At 39.9% G+C, this 13,597-nt stretch overlaps 1 long non-coding RNA gene across 1 annotated transcript in view; it reads left to right on the top strand.

The window, feature by feature from the left end:
• Positions 1-11,892, top strand: part of LOC105940978 (uncharacterized) — a 48,662-nt gene extending 36,770 nt beyond the window's left edge. Inside the window, exons 2-3 of the long non-coding RNA XR_013101433.1 lie at positions 9,750-9,852; positions 11,435-11,892. This is a non-coding gene — a long non-coding RNA (uncharacterized LOC105940978). The remainder of the gene's footprint in view (positions 1-9,749; positions 9,853-11,434) is intronic.
• The last annotated feature ends 1,705 nt before the right edge of the window (positions 11,893-13,597 follow it).

Genomic DNA, 13,597 nt, shown 5'->3' with positions numbered 1-13,597 from the left:
ACAATATGTGGCCTGTCTTACATGTAAATCCAGTCTCCAAAAGTCACGCATTATGGTTTATGTGCATCTTAGAGATTCTGCCCTTGTTGCGAAGCTTTTTGTGTGAATTTGTATACCATCATACACATGTACTGAGATGAAAATTTTCCACCACACCAAGGTCATTGCAAAAAAACATGTCTCACGTATCTGTAATCTTACTCACATGTGCATGCACTCACCCACAGAAGCAGCTCATCCGCACTCCGGCGGCCCGTAAGCCCTCAGATATATAATTTTCTTCAAATGCACCTTTTTGGACTAGTTTGTCTGTATCCCCGGTGCCCTTTTTCAATCTGAGCTGCCGACTCATCTTGTCGTGTGCTGTCTTTCACAAATCACACAGCAGCAGGGCTGTGATCAGAGAGGGACAATTTGTCAGCTGTATGCATGAGTAAGCAACAGATATGCCATCCATTACTCTGACCGGACACAGGAAGGGAGAAATAGAGGGGATGGAGGAGACTGTGTATGTTTGTTGTTGCACTACTATCCTTTTTCAATTTTGGACCTTCAGATGGTGGCCCTTTTTGGAAAGTGAGGACAGTTTGGTTGTACATCATTTTCACAAAAACTAGTTTAATGTTTGATTTCGGGGTTAAGGAAATCCAGAAATGCTTTGGGTCACCTAAAGTGCTAAGTAAAATGAAAAGAAAACATAACCCTCTCTGATACTCCCCCCCTAGAATTTACCATCTTGCATAACAGTGCATTCTAATGTAGCCTGAACCTTCATGCAAGCATTCTTGTCATTTCTTTAAGTAGTCTGCAGGAATAGTTGTCCAGGCTTCATAAAGGGCATTCCAAAGCTCTTCGTTGGATGCTAGCTGTCTTTTGTCTCTCTCCAAATTCCACACTATTTCAGTAATATTCAGGTCTGAATATTACTGAAATAGTGTGGAATGATAGTGCTCCTTTATATGTTTTCTATCCAGGTGTGCTTTTAATGCATGGACAGTGTATTTGGGATCCTTGTCACGATGAAAAATGAACCAAAAATGAAGCATTTGTTGAAGAATCAAACTCTGATGGTAGTTTTTGCTAATAGATCCCTAACACCATTTGCTGAAATGCGATCTCAAACCATAACAGAGCCTCCACCATGTTCTACACATAGCTGTAGTGTAGTAGCTGTTTCTGTTTCTGTTTTTTTTTTTTTTTTTGGGGGGGGGGGTGATCCAGGAGTTTAGGAGCAAATCATCTGCTTCCGAGCCACCCTTTCAGTGACACCATTTCAGACTGTTATATTTGCAATTTTTATAGATTCAGCTAAAGAGATGCAGACAAATTATGCTTTTATGGATTTAAATTGTTTGAGACAGAATTGAATATTGGTTAATGATTAGTTTTTTGCTAACGTTGTGTAGACACAATACTACTGGACATCCCTTGCGTTAGGTGTTGTTTCTATGCTTGAATGGAAGGCTTTCAAAAATCCTTGAAATCTGTTGCTCAAGTCTGCTCACTGGCTCCTTTGAAACAAACTAAAAAGAAGTGTAGTGTAGTGGTTTGCACAGTTAAATGGCAGGTGAAAGGTCAGTGGTTCATTTTCAGCTGGACACACAAATTTGGGATCATCTCAGGAAAAGCATCCACCATAAAACTCCAAGTCAAACATGCAGACCTGCTGTGGTGACCCCTTATGATAAAGGAGAAGTTTAAAGGATTGCTGGTTGCTGTTTCTATTTCACAGGGGTGGGCGATATATCGAATATACTCGATGTATCACAAGTTTTTCCACGCACGATGGTTAAAATGACTTTATTGTAACCATCAAGTATAAATTGACATGGAAATATGAAGCTGTCTGCATTCATTCACTGTGAGTTTTTTCTGTGAATGCATCATTAATCCCACCTCCCAAAAGGAAAATTTTCTACCTGGCGCATTGCGCTGAGAATACTATTTATATTTGTCCCAGATAGACAAGCGAGGAAATACAACAATACAAAAAAAAAATTTCATAAGGAGGACGTTGATCAAAATGCATAATTTGCAAAACATGCCGTGAAACTATCTGGTCTTTAAGTCTGACATCATTAGCCGTTTTCAGGTCCAACCTCTGTTTCAGATCCAAAGTCAAATTAACACTGCGGCATCACTGAGAGTTGAAAAATTAAAACGCATAGCTCTGCTATTGCTTCCGACATTAATGAAGACAGAAAACTAAACAGTAATGACATTTGTAGGGTTACTGAAGTTGGGCTAGCTGGTATTTAATGATGTGCTACGTGGTGACTAGCTACACAGCTATGGTTTGCATACTATAAACAGATTAGCACAGTGAAGCTGGAGGAGGATGAACACTAACTTTGTTTCCACTCGATAAAAGTTAATGTGAATGTTCCCGATGGTTAGGGACAAAAGCAGTTTCATGGCAGGATGCTCTAAATGGACCAAACTTCAGTCTGGAGAACAACTGAGATAATCCATCCACAATACGAGGTTAGCCATTAATATACTGCTGCATGGCCTAGGCTGTAGTTACATCGTAAGGTTTTAAAAACTGAGCTTTAAAATGAACAGTGGTAATAAAAACCGAGAGAGGCCGACAGTGATCGCTGACTGTTTTTAGGGGCTTGTTGAGATTAAACAGAAAAAGATACAAAGCATTAAAACATGTTAAAAACACAACAGCCTTAATAAACGCAGAGTAGTTTGGACCCAGAAGCAGGGTTATCAGGTCATCACTTAAAGATCGGATAGTCGCTAAAGGTAGCAGTACCACGAAATTATCCCACCAGCTGAATAATCATCCACTGCAAAATGAAGAATGTTTTAAACTCTGCATGTCAGCATTTCCCCGCAAAAAAGCCCACATTAAATAAACCAGCTGTGATACCTGTGAATGTTCTTGGCCAGTTGTTTTAATAGTCACTATCTAGACTTTTGTTTCTGTAATTTGAGGCCATCACATTTTTTATTTTACCATTTTTATATGTTATAAGCACCATTTTAATTTAGATGGTTTTATTTTTCTCTTGAATTCTTGCTTGATGTACTTTTTTGCTGCTATGATCTTTTGTTTGTTAAAGGTCCTGTGTTGACCACAGAAGGAGATTTACTGTGACAGTATTGTCATTAGTGAAAAACCTCTGTGGGCAACTGATAGTTAAAAATGGTTAAAATAAAACATTTCAATTCATTCAGATTTTTTGTATTCAAAGTAGGAAAAATTGAGATTATTTAAACATATTTTTATATATATATCGTGTATTGTGATACAACAGAAATTATTGTGATATTAGATTTCCTCATATCGCCCAGTCAATTTAAAGCGTTACATCTGTAATCCATCTGAAGACATGTATTATAATGCAGTTACAAGACATACAGCTAATTAACAGGTGAAGGAACAGCATTGCGTACATTGATGTCACATTTTTAAGCCCTCCTTTTGCTGTTATTACTGTTGAGCTGAGGACACCTACAAGAGAACTCAAGCAGATAAAAGGTTTTACAACATATTAACCGTAAGATAGCTTGAAGACATTTTATAACCAGTAGGCCTGCCAGTTTGTTTGACAAAAAGTCGTTAAACTAAAGAAAAAGTTGCCATCACCTGTTTACATGCATATTGGTGTCAAGATCAAGCATAAACAATATTAAACATGTTAGTAAAAATACACAGACACAAAATATTAGTCCATGAAGCTGACCTGTCACTGGCTACCAAGCAGTGCCATGCAAGCCTGTGGTTCTTTCTGATTATTACTCTTACATACCATTAAAAATTAATTTCCAGCAAGATGCAGCTGAACATTAAACATGTTTGGGGTGCTGGTCAACAGGCCCCAATTGAAAATTAAGATCTGATGCACCCTTCAGTCTTCCAAACACAAAATCAAGTATGCAAGAACTTTGAGGTCAGTGAATAAATCCTCTCAGCACCTACATGAATAAATCCAGTTCCCTTTGACTCAGTACCACAGAGTAAGGATGGATGATGTTGTGAAGACAGGGAGCTAGAGATAAGCAAAAGGGAGAAAAAAAAGCAAAGAGTTGGATCACAACTTTCTGCTTGGACAACTTTCTGGCATGAAAAAAAACCCCAACCCACTTACATTCAAGCTTCGTGAAAGTTATGCATGTGTATGCATGAGGTTATGTATCTATATTGCCTGAAAGTGATTCTCTTTGTGTGTCTGTGGTTAACATTTACCACATTTTGTCTGATTGAGTGAAGTTATGCTGAAATTCCCCCACACTCATTTACGCATGTGTGCATAGGTGTTTAAATTTCCATATGAAGGTCATTTGTTGGCAGGCCTCTGAGGTCCTGAATAGAATAACAGACACATCTCAAACAACTGCTTTTGTTAGTGCGAGACAAAAGGGGATGTGAATGTGTGTTCTGGAATATCTGCATAGTGTGTCAGACAGACTAACAGAATGGCAGCCAAGTTTGGTAGTTTCACAGAACATGTAAAAGCCTGAGTAGTCCCACAACATAAAGCTTCAGAACTCTAAAGGTTGACTGGCATTACCACAAAGACTTTGCTGGCACTCATTGTAACATTATGAACCCATGAATGCATGGCTATTCAAAATGTAGTCATTCCTTTATTCATTTGATCTTGAATTCACTGATCCTTTTTGCCATGTTGGGGTCAAATGTTTTTTCCCTCTTTTTTTCTTCTGGAAATAAATTACAGAGACCCCTGACAGGTTTGATCATGTGACAAGCAAACAACCTAAAGATCATGAATCATTATCGTTCTTGTCCTTTAAACATCCTGTTAGCCTACGATGTGATACTGTATATATTAGAGGCCAGTAGGAAATGTAAATTCGTTCTATATCATTTAAAATGCCACACTGTCAAAAGTAAACACAGTTCAATGCAAATACTACACATTTGTGAGTTGTATTTTCCATCTATGCCAAATACACAACAGGAAGTAAATAAAACAGATGATCCCATTACAAAGTTACCTGATAAGTAATGCATTCGATCAGGAAGCAGGTAAACAGTAAGTTGGTTTTGGAAGAAGAAATGAGCAGGAGGATGAGGAGGGTTCGAGCACTCCAAAAAGGCAGGTATTGTGGTGATGTCATGTTTTGTACTGGCACACAATGGCGCTAACGCTCTAAAAAAAATAACTTTAAAAACTTTCTTTTAATCCATCTTTTTTTTTTTTTGTAAATCCAGGCCTCTGTAGTGGAAATTAGCCATAATTCATGTCGTCTCAGCTCCACTTTAACTTGTTTAGCTAATTCTCTAACTACAGTGCATCAGACTATAGTTTGGAGTACACTCACCAGTTGTGGTCACCATCAGTGACCACAACACAATGCATAGTGTTACAACATAATGCATACTATATCATTATACACCTCAGCCACTGTCTATGGATTGGGTGAATGCAAAATGTTGCAAGGTAATGCAAAATTAGTGGAGAAAAAAAGATGATGATTCCCACTGTTACACTTTAGGGGCTCTATAGAACAAGCTTCTGCACAAAGACAGCTCTCTTAGCTGATAAAAGCTCAGCTAGACTCCAATCAGTCCATTAACTTTCAATATACATGTATGTTCAAAAATACACGTTTAAGTCTTTTTCTTACTCATTTGCTTACACACACACACACACACACACACACACACACACACACACACACACACACACACACACACACACACACACACACACACACACCTCTGGTATGAATGGCCCTTGGCCACAGGCAGAGTTTTCACAGTAAACTAACCTTGATCAATAACCTGCTATGGACCTCAGCAAAACCCGCTGTTCTCCCTACTGCTGGATTTCAATATCACGCCTGTTTGAACACTCTAGCCATGGGCCAACTGTGTGTGCGCATGTGTGTGCATGCACATGCGTATGTATGCATGTACTGCTGCCGCATGAATTTGCGCGAGCCTGCAAGCATGTGTGAATGTGTTTGTGGCCTCCTGTACGCTGTGTGTGCTTTAGGAATTCTCTGTGCATGAATTGGGTTGTGTGTGTTTTGGGCTGTGTGTTTGAGCGAAGCCTCGGGGTCCGCTGTGAACGGTGCTAACTGGCCCTCTGAACTCTTTCCTGTGAAGAGAAAGAGAAAGCCACTGGGCATGTGCAGAGGACAGCATGCCATTTACCTGGGCTACGGATGGTTTTTAAAACTGGCAAGAGGGACTTACACACACACACACACACACTGAAGATACTCCTGGCTTTTGCCTCAAACGCAAAAGCACACCTTTGCTCCCTCGCCTCAAACACAAACACACTTCAAAAGTTCTTTTTCTTTTTTTTTCTTTTCTCCTTTTTTATTTTTGGAAGCGATGCAGCCAGTACTACCCCTGCGTTTAAAGAGCCTAACCGCTCTCTTCATGTGCCCTTCTCTCGATTCCTGCCTCTGCAAAAAGGCCCCAACGCGCCAGAAAAACTTACTAGTTTACATCCAGCTCTACAACTAGCGAGACAACCTTTTGGCTCTCAAAGGTGTTCGTCTCACAGTGCTCTTTATATACAGTGAAGTGGGGCCACACATTCGGCCTTTGCTCCAGTTCGAGCTGGGCCTTTAGAAGAGTAAATGCTCTGAAAAATAACCACTGCTGAACTCTGGAGGAGTGAATAGTTGTTGAACAGTGCTGCGCTTTATAATATAATGAGACATATATGGGGCTTTTTCCAGTAATGAGGAGTGGATAAGCAATCATTTTTACTCAAACGAGTTTGAAAAAAAAAAACCCATGCCTTATCTGAACCTGCATGCGTGTGTGTTCATTTGTCTTAATGTACATGGCAGGATGTGTACGTGTGTATATGTATTAGTTGGTAGTTGAATACAGCTGACCCAGATGTGTTAAGTGGGTCATGGGAACATCGCAGCCCACACACTGGGGGTTATGGATAGGCAACAGCCTTGTGGTTTGTGTGTGTAAGTGTGTGTAGATGGGGTTAGGACACTGGGGCAGTGCCCTGATTATACTCAGATTAGATTTGGGAATTCATCGCCCCTCCTTCTGAGCTTTACCCCCAACTCTGTCTCCTATTACTTTTTCTCTCTTTCTCTTTGCCTTCCTCACTTTCTGTTCCTTTGCTGTAACCTCTGGGCATCCAGAGGGGTTTGTTTAAGACACATGCTAAATAATCACATTTTGGGAAATTAAAAGATGTAACATTTCGAATGAAGTCTCTTATATTTTGACATTGCAGTTTTTCCTGTTAAAATCCTTTCTGTTTGGGTGTTTCAATCAGATGAAAATGCTATAAAAAGATTTAAGGTTAGCGTAGGTTTATGTTACGTATCCTAAACAATTAATAATGTTAAGAAGTTGTTTTTCCTTATAGCAGTTGTACAAGGTGTAAATGTGAGGACCAATGGTTGTCTTTCTGTGTTAGCCAGGGTTTACCCTGTCTCTCACCCTATACCAGCTGAGATAGGCTCCATCACCCCAATAGATGGATGGATGGTTGCAAGGTTGCATGGATGACAATTTTACAAGGCGTAAAAAAAAAAGGTTTTGAGAATCTTTGGAAATCTTGATTTCCCATTCAAGAGCCTCATCTTATACACTTCTATACATGAACATTTTCATGGTGGCTGCTATTTTTTGATCACTTTGTAGAAGTACTTTGTTACTTGTACCTCTGCAATGTGTTTCTGGAAATGCTCCAGTGTCTGAAAAAGGTGACGCTTCAACTTGATTTACATTTTAGGAACCGAACAAGGTCCCAACAAGGCAAATATGACAAGTACAGCAGGCTGGAAATAAAGTTTGTGTTGGTGCAGGGAAAAAAAACAGAATTTTCAGCTCGCTCTGTGCTGGCACAGGATGGTAGTCTGGCACATATTACACGTGTGGTCAATTCTGAATGACAGAATGCTCCTGGTTTCTCTCTGCGCCTGAAACTCTGTTTCCCGGCTTGGAAAGGGTGGACTCTTCAACTGTCAACTGCATGGTCATAGCAGGAGACCCAGCTTTGAATCAGCTATGATGCTTTACACAAAATTAATGTCAGGATGAAAGAGAATTCAATCTTTGCTGGCTGCACAAGTTTGAGGTTTTCTTTCTACTCTATTTTTTTGTATCCCTTTCTTGTGCTAATGTTTTGGGCTATGAGGTTGTTTTTTAATGCTTTTTGTAAAGTGCAAATTCCTTCAAAACCCAACTGAAGGTCTTTTTGTAAGTCTCCACAACTGTATCAGTTTACTATCGCAAGTTAGAGAACATATACTATATGGACCAAAGTACTGGGCCACCTACACATTACACCTAAAGGAGCTGCTAGAAACCCATGCCATAGAGCTTCTGATGCACGTCTTCTGTTCTTATCCTAAAGCCAGAACAGGTTTGAAACTTTAGAGTTAGTGAGTCTCTGAATGTCTGGGAATACACGCTTCTTTTGCGGTGGAGGAACACCAAAGTAATTGCTTACGGAGCTTGCTTCTTTGACATCTTTAAGAGTTCTGAATAAATGTCTGTCCTCCTCCAGAACAACTTATGTACGCAAATGCGTGTTGCAACTTCTTATCTGGTGCGCGTCTTTTATTTTGATAGCGAATGTGCACCTGCGGACCACTTATGTGCAGCCCTGGTTATAAATCCTTACCCTAGGTTGGAGGTTAGGGTTGGGATAATACCACAACACCAACAGCAACTTTGGTGAAAACCAGCCCAAGAACTCTTCTTAACCATCTCCACAGAGAATGTACTTGACTGCATGTTGAAGGCCAAGTGGTGGGAGATGAAATGGGATCTTTGATGACAAATATAAGTTAATGAGCAGTACATAGTTTTTTCAGTTCCGGGAACAATCAGTATTTTACTGTCCCCTTCTTGTCCTTCCATGGGAAAAAAATAAATAAAATAAAACTAATGTCTATATCTGAACTCGTCAAAAATAGATGTCTGCTCTAATGTGAAGTACCATACCTTCTTATGAAGGAAACATGTTAAGTTTGCAACTGAAACTGGAGCCAAAATGTAGCAATTTTTCAAGTATTTTTGTATTTATTATAGGAAGAAGTGTGGTGTATGTCAACCTAGTCTGGTCTCATGGCCAAATAAATTGACGTGTACATGGACATGATTTACAGTGCAATTTCTCTGTTTGTGTCTTTGTATCTCTACACCGTGATGTAAGTGCATAAGGATTGTCTTTTTTTGTTTTTGTTTTTTTTTTTACATTAAAGTCCTTTTATTACTGTTTTTCAAACCTACCTTGAAAGCCTGGACCAGGATGTTTTATGCCAATTTTCTTTTTTTCTTTTTTTTGCCATGTTTTATAATTTTTTTTATTGTCAGCTTTAAAGTGAAAATAATTTTTCAATTTGAAGAAAATTTGCTTTCTGCACCACATATGTTTCTCAGAATTCTCTAAAGAATTCTCAAATTCTTGACCTGGCAGCCAAGAAAACAGAGCTTTGAAAAGCTGACAGGTGTATTTTAGTCCTAACTATATTTTTCTAAATCTAACTAAATAGTTAGATAATGAATAACAATTAAAGTAAGAGGTGAAAGGAAATACGAGTAATCCATAAGAAAGGGTACGACTAATGGGTTCCCAGTTAGACTTGATCAGTGTCCGTTGATATGTGTAGTCATTACACCTTCACTAGCCTCAAAATATGTGAGTTTTTCACCCTCACACTTGAAAAAATATATCTGCTGTGATACTGTGTCATGCCACCATGGCTACCTGATTAGTAACTGGATTTGCTTATGTCTGTTCCTGGTGTTTTTCTGATTGTGTCCCCAGTGTGAGTGGAAATGGGGCATGCAGGCATGGCGGGAGTGCTGGGAGGAGAGAAAGCAGCCAGGGTGGCACATTGACTGGAGGATCGCCAACCGCTCTCAAACAGGTAGGAATCCATGCCAACTCTGCCTCCCTACCCCCCCCCCCCCCACCCCCCGGCCCCCCTCAGTACGTCTGTCTGAATCAGTGGCCGTCATGCTCGCTGACATTCAAACTTTGTTACCTGCTGTAAAGATTTACAGCTTTGTTTCCATTACTTTATCTGTCACCGCTTCAGTGGTGAATATGACACAGTAGATCTCTTGTTAGCGGATATGGAGCTTATAACCTCAGTGTATGTCAGGCTATGTGCTATTTTAATCATCAACTTTTTTTAAGATTCACCTAGTAGCAGTTTGTGTTTATAATGCAAATACACTGGGTTACTTCAATAGACTGAAGACAGCTTAAAAATGCATAGATTTTCAGGCAAGCTATGAATTGAAATATCCCTCCATCCATTTTCTGCTGCTATGTGGGTCCAGGTCACAGGGGTCAAAGTAGAGATTCAGATTCAGTTTTGTCCCTGGCCACCATCTAGTCTAGATCGTATGCAGCAACACCGAGGTGTTCACAAACCAGCAAAGAGACATAATCTTTCCAGTGTCTCCTCTTAGTAGAAAATGCCTGAAACACATCCTCCTCAAAACGGAGGAGTAGCAGCTCTACAACAAGTTCCTGCATAGAGTGACCTCAATGCCTGAGGTCACTCTATCTCAAAGGTTGAGCCCAGACACCCTATGGATTAAGCTCAGCACTTGTTTGCATGATAGAGATCAGGCTGTGGTCAGCGAGGTAGGCCCTGGTGCTCAGTTGCCATGCTGGAATTACTCATATTTAAGCGTTCATTCTATAACACCGTCTATAAAACAGCTACCCACTGCACTCATGGTGTCACAGCTTTGTTATTTTAACATAACAGGAAGCATACACATAAGACAACATGCTGTTTTAACAAAACATAAAGTACAACTGAAGTATTAGATCCTTTTGAGGTTTTGAGACTTCTACACCATCAGTGTGATTTCTTTCCCCTTGAAAAACCCAAATAAATTGCACAATAATTTTTTTAAGCAACACATTTAAAAAGGACGAGATAATCAACAGTGGCACCATAAAGACGCAACTTAATATTTTTACAGAATAAAAAATATATATTTTGAAGTTAATGTTCATTATGCTAAGAAATTTTCAGAAACATTTTTTCTAAAAACAACAACAAAAGCAAAACAAAATAAAACAAAACAAAAAAACCCCAAGTATGCTTGCTCCTGACAGGACCATTAAGAAAGGTTTACCTACTCCATATAAAAGCTGGTGAATTGCTTTTCTTTTTGGCTTTATTGTAGATGATGTTCTGAGGTTCTTTCAGGAAAAAAATGATGATGAGCAGCATTTATTTGTTTTCATAAATGTGTTTAGTGTATAGTGCTCTCATTTAATGAGATCACATGATATCTAACAGGCGTCCAGACTGCCAAAGGACAGTGGCTGTGACTGGCTCTCAGACAGACTCTGAACATCAGGTGTTTAAATTCAACCGGTGTCAGCGTGTTAAACATGACTGCTAGGGCCAAACTGGCCCTCAGCTACACGCTCTGATGTTTATATAGCTCAGTCTGAGCCAAATGCATCCCTCCAACACACAGGTCAAAAGCTATGAACTCAGAGTGGACATTTGCCAGAGAACATGGAGAACATGGCCTGCCAATTGCTACAAGCCTGTGGCCAGACGGCTAGTGTGCAGAGTTCAGGAGCAGCCAAGTGGTGTCCAGTGAGGGATACCCTGGTTTACTGTTGGCCAAACAACGCCTCCAGGCTGGCTGGACTGACTCAACATGACTGGTTTCTGTGTAGACAGAGTGAGGAAATACGCCTGTCCACTGTGGATTTGCTTTGCTGTTTACTGCTTAGAGATGTTGATTACAATTCTGGGTTGATTATGTTTCTCCTTAAACATGCCAGCAGTGTGTGACTTGTTACCTTATAGAAATTACAAACATTTAAAAGTATTCTCCTAGATAACAGTGTTACCTACTCAGAAAAAGTAACTGGTAAAGATAAGTTTGTGTTATCAAAAATAAACGCTTTGCTTTGCAAATGTCAATTATAGTTTGCTTCAAGTTGACCCCAAATGGTTTATATCCTTAAAGAAAGTGACTGACTACAAATATACTGCAGTAGATTATTATATTATATGTTACATAAGTTATCCATTTATTTATAATACAGTAACAATTTTTTCTGACTGTTTTATTGTTTTCTTTCAACAAATATTGAGAACATCCTCACAGTGTAGATGTGACTGAAACTGAAAGAGGCCCAGTCCCAGTACCCATCCCGGCTCTCTGGGTGGTCACTGCCTCTTTTTGGCATGGCTCTGCTTGGTACACATCCAGACTCCTTGAGGTAAAATGGCACACTGGCGCACTGGCTGTGCAGTGGCTAACATCTCTCCTAGCCTCAGCAAGCAGTCCAGGTGCCATTAGTCTAAACACACATAAACAGACGGTATAGCTTCACAGGTTCAGGATAGCCAAAGCTGGATCTACGGCCAAGTCCACTTACAGGCCATGGGAGGATAAACGCACACTTTGGCCAAACACACACACACACACACACACACACACACACACACACACACACACACACACACACACACACACACACGCACAGCCAAAACCAACCTCAGCCACTCTGTGGCCAAAGGCATTTAGAGCACAGTCCCACTCAGTAGGGAATCCCAATGTTTGGCTATCCATCTCTCTTGGTAAAATCTATCTGAGAGGGAAAAGAGGGGGAGAGGGAGCAAAGAGGGTTTGAGTTAAGAAAAGCTGGACAATCAAATATTGCAGTGTTTAACACTTCATTTTCAATCCCTGCCGATTCCATTTCCCGCCAGCGTTAATTGCCGCTGTGCTACCTGCCACCAGTGGTTCTTTATGAAATGATTTCTGAATTGAAGCATATGGACGAGGAGCCGCAACGGGAGCCATGAATGGCTTGAGGAAGGGTCCCATTAAATAAGAGCCAGCTAATTACTTTGTCCTCCCTTTTTGTCCTGCACTATCCAGGCTCTCGCCGCTGTTCATATATCTTACTGTAATGAGTAAAGCCAGGGCCTGGCACCTGTGCTCGGTAATTAAACATATAAATTCTCCCCTCACGGAAATATGTGTACTCACCAGGACTGATTTATAAAGGTCTCTAAATTGCACAGTTGAGCTTATTTTTTTTTCTTTTAAAGGGTCTGGAAGGATACGAGTTATTCATCAGATCAAGCTTGATCTTAAAAAAACAAAAACAAAAAACCCCTGCAACATGTCTTCTCTAAGAATTCAGATTCCCCTCTTTCCACTGTTACTTTTCTTTTGTAGGTGAAGGTGGTGATACTGGGACTGTCAGGCAGACCTTTTGGAATCGGAAATGTTAGCTTTTCCAACCTCACAGCCTCACAGCCAAGAACACCAATGAAAAATGTCCATATAAAAACATACTGTGATCAGAAACGGATCCAACCAAAATAGGTTTATGACTCATTTACGAACCCCCTCCTCAAAAGTTACTTATACTGTACTTTATGACAGACAGAAGGCCATGAAATTGCCAGTTTTCACCTCATATTCCCTTCCTGCATTCTCTTTTAAGGCCTTGTTTTGCACTTACATATTTGTCCATTATAGATGAGCATTTGTGTGTTAAGGTAGCTGTTAAATGATTTTGATTTCTTTCACCGCATTAAAATAAAATAAAAAAATCCTCAGGTTCAAAATAAGTCCAATCTTCACAGTTTTATGATGCATTTGCTTATA

This window comes from Maylandia zebra, linkage group LG13, assembly GCF_041146795.1.
Source record: "Maylandia zebra isolate NMK-2024a linkage group LG13, Mzebra_GT3a, whole genome shotgun sequence".
Classification (NCBI taxonomy): domain Eukaryota; kingdom Metazoa; phylum Chordata; class Actinopteri; order Cichliformes; family Cichlidae; genus Maylandia; species Maylandia zebra.
Note: the sequence above shows the minus strand (reverse complement) of the source record. Positions and strands in the feature narration are given on the sequence as shown.